This window comes from Theobroma cacao, chromosome 9 (genome assembly GCF_053813885.1).
Source record: "Theobroma cacao isolate CCN51 chromosome 9, ASM5381388v1, whole genome shotgun sequence".
NCBI lineage: Eukaryota > Viridiplantae > Streptophyta > Magnoliopsida > Malvales > Malvaceae > Theobroma > Theobroma cacao.
This window is the reverse complement of record NC_142647.1, coordinates 48,651,904-48,665,292: the sequence shown is the minus strand read 5'-3', so window position 1 is coordinate 48,665,292 and position 13,389 is coordinate 48,651,904.

Sequence of the window (13,389 nt, the reverse complement as noted above, 5' to 3'; positions counted from 1 at the left end):
CGAGGATACATTGGACCTTACACTTCTGATGATTGCAAGAAAATTAGGAGGCTTCTCTTTTGTCTGTTTCATCAAAGCCGAACAATCTACTGTTCTGAAAATGTAATGAAAACAACCTATTGCATTGCCTTCACACTTGCATTCCCGTCCCATACCAAGAAATGCTGGCGAAAGCTTTCTGAAAGTTCCTTGAAACCCTCTTTTGACTTCACAGAAACTACTCTGGAATTCTAAATCTTGAGATCTTATCAAACAGGCTTTCTATCAGTTAACAGCACATCTGTCAAGATTGTGACATGAGATATGTCTCCTAGTTATTAGGACTAGATTCCGTTTAAGGTACGAAATAAGACAAGAAGTTACAAGGATGAGAGTGAATATGGTTGATGAAGACGAGGGCGAAGTATGTATTAGGATAGTGACACAGGAAATGCCTCAAGCTGTGCCCTTTCAAATTGATTATGCAGTAAAAGCACACAGCAAAATGTTGTTGTCATTGTCTCATAACAATATCAAGAGAATGGAAAGTTGCCTGTCAGCACTATTTGCCCAGCAAATGAAGACAGAAATTGAACATAAAGTGACACGACTACTAAGTTATAACAAGTTTATAATGAACAAACTGGCAGGATATGTGAAATTTGTTGAACACCCCCTTTGTTTTGTTCACCACTGAATTTACTGATTAGCATGCCAATTTTCAAACTAATCAAATATCTATAATCATTCCATCAATTAAACTATGTATGAATATCAAATACAATGGTTGATTTAGTGAAATATCAAAAAAATTAAAATAAAAGCTTTAGTATTGACTCTTGCAAACAGTATATTTTACCAATATATTTTACAGGAAGGAAGCTCAAAATAAGAAATGCAATATATGGAAGTTAACATCCCCACTTGTCTGGATTCCAGGTCAATTTTTATTTGTGTATCCTTGCGTTTCTTCTGGTTTTTCTTAGATTTGGTGGGGATGTAGTCCTCATTTTCTGAATCACCTTCAGCTGACACTCAAAATGACATGGAAGTACCATGTTTGCTGCTGCCACTCTCACTACCAGTTTCAAATGGGCTTAAATCTTGTCTGGCTTTAGCTTCCTTAACCAGATGCGAATCATCACCCAGCATGTGATCAGAGGACCCTAAGTGGCTAAAGGTTTCCATCTCTTTCTCCATACGGTCATAGACATCCTAACCAACAAAGAGACAGAGTTGCGGGCACCGAAATCAAAGAGGGCATAACATAAATGCACACTTACTTCAACAGTACTGAAGCATCCAAACCTATATAATGTTAAAATGCAAAGAAATGGAGAGGGAAGCAAAGAAGGTTAGGCACTGGCTTCACAAATATTTTTTTAAAATATTTTACATCAAAATAAACCGACTCTAAAAAAATATTTTTTAATAAAATCATTTAATATATTTAAATTTTTTTGAAAGGTAATGCATTTAAATTTTTTTATTTATAAATTGAATAAATTTTATTAATAATTATAATAAAAAATATTTCAATTATTATCATTTGATAAATACACATAAGTTTAGGTTTTAGATATCTTACACAACTGACAAATATGGATATTTTTATAGTGTTATGGTAAAAAAGTGATGGGATAGAAATTTTTTTTAAATTTAGAGCTTACTTTAATTATAAATAAGTGGTTAATTGGTTTTAGAAATATTACTTGATTTTGTTCATTTTCATGTTTATTCTTAATTTTGATCCCAAATTAGTGAAAACCAAAAGATATTGTTGCGTTGTGATTTATCATTTTAATACTCAAATAACTCTACAAGTGATGGTGGAAAATATTGGTCAAAATACCCATCCAAACTCTATATTCATGTATTTTATTCAATTTAGTTTCTATATTCAAAATCGAAGTAATTTAATTTATTAATTTTGAGAATTGCTCTAATTTAATTACTCCTCCTAACAACATTCCATTTTGTCATTAAGGGGATAATGTCAACGATGATGTGGCACTGACATGACATATTTTAGTGACATGGCAAGGATGTGTGATTAACATGCTGATGTAGTACTATCACATATTTACATTTTAGTGGAAAATATTTTGGTCAAAATATCCACTCAATCCTTATATTCACATGGTTTTTTCATGAATAAGGAAATGAATAAGGTGTCCATTAATTTTGAGATATTCGTATTTAAATTTGATTAAAACATTTAATATTCATATCTACTCAAATCCGATTAATCATATTAACTTAGTTAAAAACGATGTGGACATCCGTTACATAATTCAACTTGATTGGAATTAAATAATGAAAAAAGAGTTTCATTAGTTTTATATTTTATTAATTAAAATTAAATTAATAAATTTAAAATAAATTTTATATTTAGATAAATTATATATTTAATGAATAATTCATTAATTATTAAATTATATATTAATTAAAATAAATATTAAAAATCTCATTATTTATAATCAAGTTCGAATAACGAATATCAATTCAAGACATATCAATATTTACTCTGTCTAGCACTTAAATCATGGCAGGTCACAGCTGAACAAACTTGAAGATATCATTAACTAGGAGTAATTGAAAACACCTCTCTAATGAGGTTAATTATATCTCAATATGTGACTTTTATTTAATTTATGTTTGTTTACAAATTTATTTAATTTATTAGTTAATTTTTATATTAAATATAATTAATTAATAATAGCATCATATTTAATAGTAATGTAATTTTGAATTGTGAACATAATGTATAAATTATATATATTTATGAATATTGGTTAAGCCAATCCTTACCAAACTATTGAAATAATTAAATATTAAAGATTATGATATTTAAATATTACTTCATCTTTTTCTTTTTCCCCTTAAATTATATACACAAATTTATATATTTGATTGAATGATGAGCTTTATAATGGTGTGTCATGCAACATGTATATGATTATATAAATAATACAAAATCAATTAGTTTACATAAACTTGGAGTAAGCAGTTATTCAAAAATGAAATGCAAAAAAGGAATGCATACATTTATTATTGACAAAAAGATAGCATACTTTTTCGGCTATTCAAACCATAAGCTTTTCATGACCAAAATCTCAATTATTGCATGCTTTTTGTTTATAAAGCATGGGTTTGAATTTTGAAAAGGTAAGATAAAACAATCCTTATGAAATATAGAGAGCAAATTGTTATTTTAAGATGATATTTTAATCATGATTTAATTTTTTTTTTGTTTTATTTTTCAATACATAAATTAAAAATTACAAGCCTAAGATATTAGAGTAAATTAATCTATCTATACAAATCATTTCATTAACCGCAGCAGTGTCGTAGCTAGTTTTCATTCTTTAAAAGAACGTGTTGCCTTCGTCATCCCAAATATCACCTATGGTTACTTTAGCAATCGTTGTGATTACTATGGTTATGCTTGCGTCTTTTCATGAGCGTTTGCCAAAGTTCATATTCTACTTTTCCATTGTTCTTCATATGTTAGAGTTTGTGATCTGTCTCGTAAGCCTGACTATATCATCATCTGTAGATGTATTGCAGCTTCTGAAATTTAAAACACTAAAATACTAGCTAACTTGTTTTTCCTGGATTGGAGCAGAACTCTTATTTAAATTATAAAAGCCAGTCACATAGGCTAAACAATGTTTTTTTTTCTTGAAAGGTAGTATTTATTAATCACAAGGATTTCGCAAGAAGAAATTACAAAAGGCACTTCAAGAATGCCATGCAAAAGAGTAGCAGATTACAAAAAAGAGATCTGCTACTTCCAGCATTGAGGTACAAAGCATGACAAACAGAGGATGAAGTGAGAAATCATATTCAAAAGAAAAAACATAGGGGTAGTTGAAGGTTAACCAAAATAATAAAGCCTTTGCAATGGAAGAATAGTTCATGTGCTCTCCCCCTGTTGGTTTTGAAAGTAGGCTTTGAAGTTTGAGTCTCTTAATACCCCTGCTTTGGCCAATCCGTCTGCAACCTTGTTGGCTTCCCTCATTACATGCTTGAAAGTGATTCTTGTGCTTTTACGCAAGAAAGTTTCAATGACATTCGAAATATTTTTCATCCGCCAAGGGACTTTGCAGTGGTGTTGCGCCCAATTGATAGCATTGGCAGAGTCGCTTTCCACAACTAGAGAATGAGTGGCAGCCCAGGGAGATGAAAAGAAAAAGTTGATTCCTTCCCGTATGGCATAAAATTCAGCAAAATTTGAGTCCTCGATTCCAATGTTTTCAGAAAATGTTCCCCGAATGAAGCCATGGTGGTCCCTAATCACTCCTCCAATACCAGCAGGTCCAGGTTTGCCTTTTGCTGCGCCATCTATGTTAAGTTTGAGAGTTCCAGGTGGTGGAGTTGACCAATTGGTAGCCATTATTTGGTTCTTCCTTTTAGTGTTGATGTTGGAGCAAAGAGGCTCCATGAGACATAGGTCAGCAGGAACATGGCCAAGTTCCCATTTTCGTCGACACCGAAGCATGTGGCGTAAAAGGGCGATGTCTCTCATTTTGTTTGGACTGAAGCTTTTTCCTCTAAAAATAACCTCATTTCTACAAAGCCAAAGTGTCCAAAGTGTTGCAAAGAAGAGCATTCTCCATGTATCTCTCTTGCCCGTAGGCATGGGAAGTTCAAACCATGCCTTAAAAAAACACAAAACATCGCCAGGTTGAACCCAAGTGATACCCCATAAGCAACAATAAGAAGACCATGTTTTCCAAGCAATGGTGCAATCAAAGAGGACATGAAAAGGAGTCTCGAGTTGAGAAGTGCAGAAAGAGCAATTAGCGTCATCAACCGCAAGAACTCCCGATGCATCAAAACAGATTTGGCAGCTATTTTCCCATGGAGGGTTTGCCAATAGAAAGTTTCAACTTTCGGGGGAGCGTAGGCAATCCAAACATTTTTCCAAAAACTTGTAGAGCTAGGGGGTACCATGGCTTGCTTTAATAAAAGAGGAAGGAGTGTAGAGACCACTAGTAGTTTTCTTCCACACCACTATATCTTTGTCAGTGGGGTGAGGTTGAAAATTCTTAATGAAGGTAGTTAGGCTAAACAATGTGAATACCGAAACTCCGAAAAACTTGTAGTTAAAAGAGATGCGTAATAACTTGAGAACCACAAAAAACTTGAGAACAACAATCGTGATAAATTATTATTTTACCAATGAAATCTTAAATATATTCTGTTCTAAATTAAATCTACAGAAACAGAACACCTAATAAAGCTTTTCTATTGAAAACAAAGTTTAAATTTTACTAAATATAAAATATTAAAGCAACATATAAACCCTACTGAAACCTTTAAGGCTCCAAGACGCTAAGAACTGCCGACAATCTCAGTGGTTGGTTCCAAATCTTGGACACAACTACGACAAAGTGGGCAATTCTCATGCTTAACCAGCCACTGATGTATGCAAAGTTTATGGAATTTATGTTTGCACTGAAAAAGAACCCTCCAATTATCCTCCTCCTCGAACTCTTCCAAGCATATAGCACACTCGATGTGGTTTGATTTAGTTTCTTGATTGGTACCAACCAAGATTGCTTGACGTACTGGCTTGCCTTGTTGTCCAGTTTCTATATCTTTTAATTCACGTTCCGTTCCTCCCTACACGTAGTAAACTACCCAAAGGACAAATAATCCAATTGATACACCTAATGCGAATCCCTCTAAAATCCACTCCCAATTCTTTGGCAATAACATGGTTATGGTGTAAGAGAAAGATCTCCAGAGAAATATTGAGAGATTGAGTCAGGCAACTCGTAAACAAAAATTTTTTTAGGATTTCTGTTTTGATTGTTACTAGATTGGTCTTTGAGGATAACTTTTTATGTATGTGCATGGCCGCTATAGTGTTATAAACCTAATTGAATGAGGATATAGTATATTGGTTAGACTACTCTTTGCTAATAGGTTTTTATTAGGAATATGCTCCCGGTAATCATGAACTTAATGGCATTATATTGAAGGTGGAAAACAAATTATAACATAATACATAATTTTTAATTAAAAATAAATTGTCCAAAATAAAAAATGTTTAAAAATAGGATATCTTAATTGAAACTAAAATCCTTTAAATTTTTTGGTTAAATACAATAACCTCTCTAAATTTTGTCCATAATTCCATGTAACTCTATTAGTTTCTAAAATGTAAGCATTAACGAGTAAATGTGAAATGTCTAAAATACTTTTCTTATTTTTTTCACTATTTTTCTTTCTCTCTCACACCGATCGGATCTAGTCTTGAATTACCCAATTGTTTCTCCATTTGTATTCTCGTCCAAGAAATGGTGGCGAAAGCTTTTTGAAAGTTGAAACCCTCTTTTGACTTAACAGAAACTACTCTGAAATTCTAAGTCTTGTGATCTTATTAAACAGGCTTTCTATGAGTTAACAGCACATCTGTCAGATTGTGACATGAGATATGTCTCTTAGTTATCAGGACTAGATTCCATAAAAGGTGCGAAATAAGCTATGAAGTTACAAGGAACGAGAGTGATATGGTTGATGAAGAGAAGAGGGCCAAGTATATGTTAGGATAGTGACACAGGAAATGCCTCAAGCTATGCCCTTTCAGATTGATTTTGCAGTAAAAGGACACAGCAGAGTGTTGTTATTGTCATTGTCCGATAACAATGTCAAGATAATGGGAAGTTGCCTATCAGCACTATTTGCCAAGCAAATGAAGACAGAAATTGAACACAAAGTGACACGACTACCAAGTTATAACAAGTTTATAATGAACAAACTGACAGGATGAGTGAAATTTGTTTAACACCCCCTGTGTTTTTTCAACCACTGAATTTACTGATTAGCATGCCAATTTTCAAACTAAGAGTCCTCTTATCTGAACGCCTTCAATGGTTCAACCTCTTTCTGTTTAAAATATCATTAGCATTATTGGTTTTAACTATTGTAAAGATATTACTCCATTTGTATTCAATTCTTTCCAGCACTTTCAAGTTTCTAACATGGAAGTATATTTGGTGCCGGGTAACTTTATATGCAATTCAATAACTATGTTGCTTCCTAAAACAATGGAAATGAATAGGAAAAATGCGAAATGCTTGGAATCCTGAGGATGATCTTTTGTTCTCTAAGACGGACAAGTTGATTGCATTCCAAACTTGAAACCAAGTAACATATACATGTGATGCATAAACATAATGCAAAATTAGTTTTGACCATGCCGTCGAAGCCGGTCATTAAGCTCTTCCTCATCAATCACTTGCATGATGGGTGGATGATAATAAACGCTTCCAACATTAGCATCCATTGATGTTTCTTCCACAGTTGACATTGATCCAAGATCTTCATCTTCCAAGAGTAGTTATTGTATGTATAAAGAACCGTGATAAAAAAAAAAGCTGATTTGTGGAAAGCTTATACTTTGCAAGAAAGGCAATGGCATAAAAAATCCCGTGTTAAGTGGATTGAAAAAGGGGATAAAAACACTAGGTACTTTCATACTATGGCATTGGTTAGAAAGAAATGTAACTTTATGGGGAAGATTGAAATTGGAGGGAAGATTTATGAAAATCAAGATGAGATTAAGAAGGGTGTTGCTGATCACTTTAAAAATGTCTACAACCAGCAGTGTGTGATGGGGTTGAAGGACTTGCATTGTGTATTTCACGAACTTAGGGAACAATCCAAGTATCGAATAAAGAGAGAGTTCATAAAGGAAGAAGTATGAGAGACTATTCTGTTGTAACGTGCGGGTCTGGGAACCCGTCAGCCAGACGCGGCGAAAATTAAATGGTTTAGGAGTCGTCACCAATCTTTTTTTTTATCTAGGTGTGATTGGTCACCTATTAACCCAATTCTTAATCGACGAAGTTCTAAATTAATTTTAGGTCCGTCGAAAGAACGAGAACTGATCCACGTTTTTAGAGATGGTTTCGGGAGTGCGGTTACGCACGGAGAAGGGTTAGCACCTCTGTGACGCCCGTTCCACGAACGGTACCATTTAATCTTAAGTTATCTTAATATAGCCTTCTCTTAGTTTAATCCCTACTTTATTAATTAAATTTTTATTAAATTGACAGACATATTTTTTTTATTTGGTTTTACGTACGCACATGATGCAAGCGTAAAAATGATGTCATGATTTGTTTATTTTAAATGATGGAGTCGGTAATCTTTTATTGGAAAATTATTCGAAGACCATCCCAACGCTTTGGTGAAGTTTCGAAATTCTCCTCACCTAAAGATATCCCCGGAAGAACTCGTCTCTATAAGCTCATCGGGGAAATCCCATCATCGGGATTTTCGTACCATTTGCAAAATAAATGTGGCGTGCTATGACAGGATAAAGTGATGAGGTCTACATGCACGCGTTTATTGACTTAAGCGGTCCATAATTCATCCAACTATGTATTTAAATACTTATCACCTTATTTATATACTTAGTATTATTTGTTATTAATTATTTATTCGTATGATTTTTTTTTTGTGTTTCCTATCTAAATCTATATTCTTTAACTAGCATGGTGAATTAACATTTCATCCTATGTATTATTTTCCTCATTTAATCGAATAAACAATTAATTAAATCAATGGTTAGCTTAATTCTAAATAATTAACTACACTAACTTAGATTTAAATGTAGATTTATTTTTCTCAATATATATTATTATTTTAGTAACGATTATTTGAGTTAATAGGTATCGAGGTTTGGAGTTTGGATTTATCCCGACACTTCGATGAAAATCCTTCTCGAATTTCGCGTAAAAAAAAATCCCACTTAGAAGAGGCAACTCTTTACCTCTTTTAGGTGAGATTTTTCAAATAATCATTTCATTCATTTTTTATTTACTTATTATTACTATATTTATTTTATTTATTTATTATTATTATTATTTAAAAAACTAAATCTATTATGAAATTTTTTTTATTATTATTTATTTATTTAATATATATTTATGTATATATTCTTTTAAACTATGCGTTTTTACCATTATTTTTTTTACTATTTTTTTGATTTTCTGATATTAAATATAAGCATTCAAAAAATAACTTTTACTACTATGTTTTAAATCATGACAACCAAAAATTGCAAATAATTTAATAAAATGGATTGACCCAAAATCAATTGGAATGAGCCCAAACCAAGGAAGATGGGTTACCTTTCTGGGCTTGGACTAGCCCAACTTGGTGGCTCGCAGGAGCCTAAGTCTGCTGCACTAGGCCCGCCCCTTGAGGCCCACAAAGCAGGACCCAAAACGCACCGTTTGGTGCCTGTAGAGCTGCTCAAAACAACGCCGTTTTGGCCCTCAAGCCCTAGGTATTTAAACCTTATTTTCTCCTTCCTCTTTCATTTTTGGCTCTCTTTTTCTCTCTTTAGCCGTCACTCTCTTTATTCTCTCCCTAACTTTTCTCTTCTTCTTCTTCTTTTTCGTTTCTTTCTCCCTTCAACTTCCTTTGCCAGCCGATCCCTCTATTTCCCTCTCCTTCGACTTTCTCTTCTTTATTTCTCTCTTGCCCGACGGATCTCCTCTCTGCCTTTCTCTCCTTCTTCCTTCTTCAACTTTCTGCCGGTAGGTCTCCCTTGTCGTCGGTCTCCTTGCTGATTCTCCCCTACCCGAAAAAAACTTTTTCTCTACCCCTAAACTCCCCTCTCACTCATTTTCAGATCTAACTCCCTTTTTCTTTTTTTTTTGCTTTGTGTTTGTTTTTATTTTGTTCCTGTGGCTAGGTAGCTTGCTGCTGGTAGATCTAGGATTTTTTTTTGTTCTTTTTTTATTTCTTTGTTGCTGTTGATAGATCTCCAATTTTTTGATCTCCCCCGCTCCCCTTGGTTTTGTAGATAGCCCTTAAAAAGTCGGGTTGTCCAAAAATTTGGACAACCCGGCGATGGGGTTCTGGCACCAGGGAGTTGGTGGCCAGAACCCCATCACGAGTGGTGGTTGGGGGAATGGATGGCTGGGCGTACGCCCAGCCATCCCCCTTTTTTTTTTTAATATATATTTTTTAATATATTTTTATATATTATTTTATATTTTAGTTTATTTTATTATAATTTAAATTATTTATTTATTATTATTATTATTTTTAGGTGTCTACATATTCAGAGTTGTGACAGAAACAAAGCCTCAGAGCCCAACGTACTCAACTTAAATTTTTTTAAGAGTCAATGAGAGGTAATTAAGGAAGACATTATGGTGTTTATGGAGAAGTTTTATAAGACAAGAAAATTGGGAGAGGAGATTAATAATTCTTTCATAGCGCTCATTCCTAAGATATCTAATCCCACTTTATTGAATGCGTTCAGGCCAATAAGCCTAGTTGGAAGCATTTACAAGATCGCTGCTAAGATGCTTGCTAACTAGTTGAGGGTTGTCATTGGAGAAATTATAAAAATTAATCAATTTGCATTCACCAAATGTAGGTAGATTTTTTATTGCTTCTTTATTGCTAATAAAGTAATTGATTTGCTGATAAAAGAAGAGATGGGTGGGCTTTTGTTTAAAATCGACTTTGAAAAAGCTTCCGATAACGTTAATTGGGAGTTTCTTGGCTTAATTATGGAAAAGATGGGCTTTGGAGGAAGGTAGAGAAAATGGATGAGAGAGTGTATTTCAACTACTCAAGTATCAATCCTTGTTAATGGAGTGCCAACGGAACCATTCCTTATGAAGAAGGGTCTTAGGCAAGGTTGCCCATTATCGCCATTTCTCTTCAACATTGTGGTAGAAGCATTCAACAAAGTCATGCACAAAGTAGAGGAAGAGGGTCTTGTTGAAGGCATCAAAATTGGAAATAATGAGATGTCAATATCTCACCTTTAATTGGCAAATGACACCATGGTGTTTTGTCAACCAGGATTGAGCAACTTGGTTAATGTGAAAAGGTTGTTGAAGTGTTTTCAATTATCTTCAGGTTTGAAGATCAACTTTATGAAAAGCAACCTCATTGAGATTGGGGTGGAAAAGGCTAATGTGATTACATGGGCTGAAAGTATAGATAACTAAGTTGGACTGTTGCCAAATGTGTATCTGAGACGGTCACTTAGTGCAAGTAACAGATTAATTCATACTTGGAGGCCAGTTATAAAAGAGTTTGGTGGGTTGGAAGTCAAAGATGCTCTCTATGGGTGGAAGGGTTAAAGTCCTTAAATCGGTGCTTGCAAGTCTCCCGATATTCTACATGTCTCTTTTTCAAATTGCTCAAGGAGTTAAAAAAGAACTCGAAAAAATGCAAAAGAGATTTCTTTGGAGTGGAACAAAGGAGAAAAGAAGAATGCATCTGGTGGAATGGGGGAAGGTAAGCAATTATAAGGAAAATGGGGGATTAGAGATTATAGATATTGGGCTTAAAAAATATATCTTTGTTGACAAAATGGCTATAGAGTTATGGAAGAGAAAAAACAAGTTTTTGGAAGGAGTTCATCATTGAAAAAAATGGCGAGGATCTTAAATAGCCTTCTGTCATCTATGGAAAGAAATAGGAGAACGTCCACCACTTGGCGTAGCATCACCACCCCTCTTTCCCCTACTAACCTTTTTTTCTCGCAAGTGTCAAACAATTTAAGCATGCTTGTGGGTAATGGCACTAGCATTTGCTTCTGGTCTGAAGAATGAGTGTATGGAATTATTTTAAAAAATGAGTGTCCTAGAGTGTTTGCATTGGTAGCTAATAAAAACGAAAAAGTCAAGGATTATGGCAGCTAGCAAATAGTTAATGGAGATGGGAAATACAGTTACGAAGAAGGTTGTTCGGTTGGGAGGAAGAGCAATGGAGGCTTTTTATGATAGTTTTGAATATTACCAACAATGTGAGGGTTTCTCAAATACATTAGTGTGGAGATTGACTGTCTTGGGGGTGTGCTCAGTCAAAGATTTCTGTAAGTAAAACCTTGAAGGAGAGAATGACAAAAGAACAATGCAGTTGAGTATTTGGTCTAATCTCGCTCCATTTAAAACTGAAGTTTTCGTGTGGCAACTGCTGCAAGGTAGAATAGCAGTTAAAGATGAATTAGTGAGGCATGGTCTAATGAACAACACAGCTGCTCTCTGCCTTTTGTGCACTTAGGTATAGGAATCAATAAACCATCTTTTTATTAACTATATTGAAACTTGGACCATTTGGACATGATGGTGCAAGGATTGGGGTATTGTGTGGGTGATGTCAAATGGCATGGAAACACTTTGTTCTTATAATATGGTCGTGGTAAAGGAAGGTGAAGTCAAAGTGTGGAAGATGGCTTTTTGTGCTCTGGTGTGGTCACTTTGGCTATGTAGAAACGATATTGTTCTTAATGGAAAATTTTGGGATGCTAATCAATAGTATATGCTGGTTAAACTATGGATTGCTACATGAGCCAATGCTAAGTGGCCAAATGAGTATGGTACGGTCTTGGATACTTTTAGTGCATCAAATCTGGGAGTAGTTTTAGTGAAACAGAAAAAGAATAGATACATCAGTTGAAGGAGTGATAAAGTTCAATGTGGATGGGGCTACAAATGGGTGCCCTGGAAAAGCGGGGATAGGGGGAATCTTAAGGAATTCGATTGAAGCAGTTAAAATGGTATTTTCCAAATCCATAAGAGTGGGTGATTCAAATCTTGCAGAGATGCTTGCTGTTAGAGAGGCTTTTTTTAGATTTCCGGCATCACAATGGGCTAAAACGCATATACTAGTTGTGTAAAGTGATTCATTTAATGTTATATAATGGGTTAAGACAATAGACTCAGCCCCATGGAGGTAAAAAAGTGGGTTCTTCATATTGAAACTTTAAAAAGAAGAGTGAAAAAATAGAAAGTTAAATACACATTGAAGGAGACAAACCAACAAGCTGATATTCTTGCAAAATCTACTATAGGGAGAGAAATAGAGTTGTTCATGGTTTGGGCAAAGGGGTTCTGTCACAATTGAAAGAAGTAGTAGTTAAATTACGTGTTGATTCCTACTGTAACCTTTCTTTTTTTTCTCAAAAGGATATTTGTGTTTGCCCATTTCTGGGAATAGTCTTGGAGAGTGAAAGTTCACATTGTATTTCTTGAGTTTTGTTCCCTTTTTATCTATAGGGGTTGGTTTTGTGTGGGAAATGGGTTTGTATAGGGGTTTTTGCTAGCTTATGTACAGGGGTTGATCCTCGTGTGATTTTGTTATGGCATACCTCAATGTTCTTTTGTAAGGGGTATGCCTTGCAAATCTTTTTTATGGAGAAGTAAAGTTCTTTCAGACCTTTAATATAATTGAACTTTCAAAAAAAAAAAAACCAGGATCAATTGCGACACTATCTCCATTTGAAGATAGCTACCTAATTTATGCTTCTATGCTTGGAGTGGTGGAAACCATTCGCACTTGAGGCTATCCTCTGCCTACCTCCACTTCTGTCACTTGTCCTTGTGTCCTTGAGCGGGTGTTTTCAGTTTTCAAACT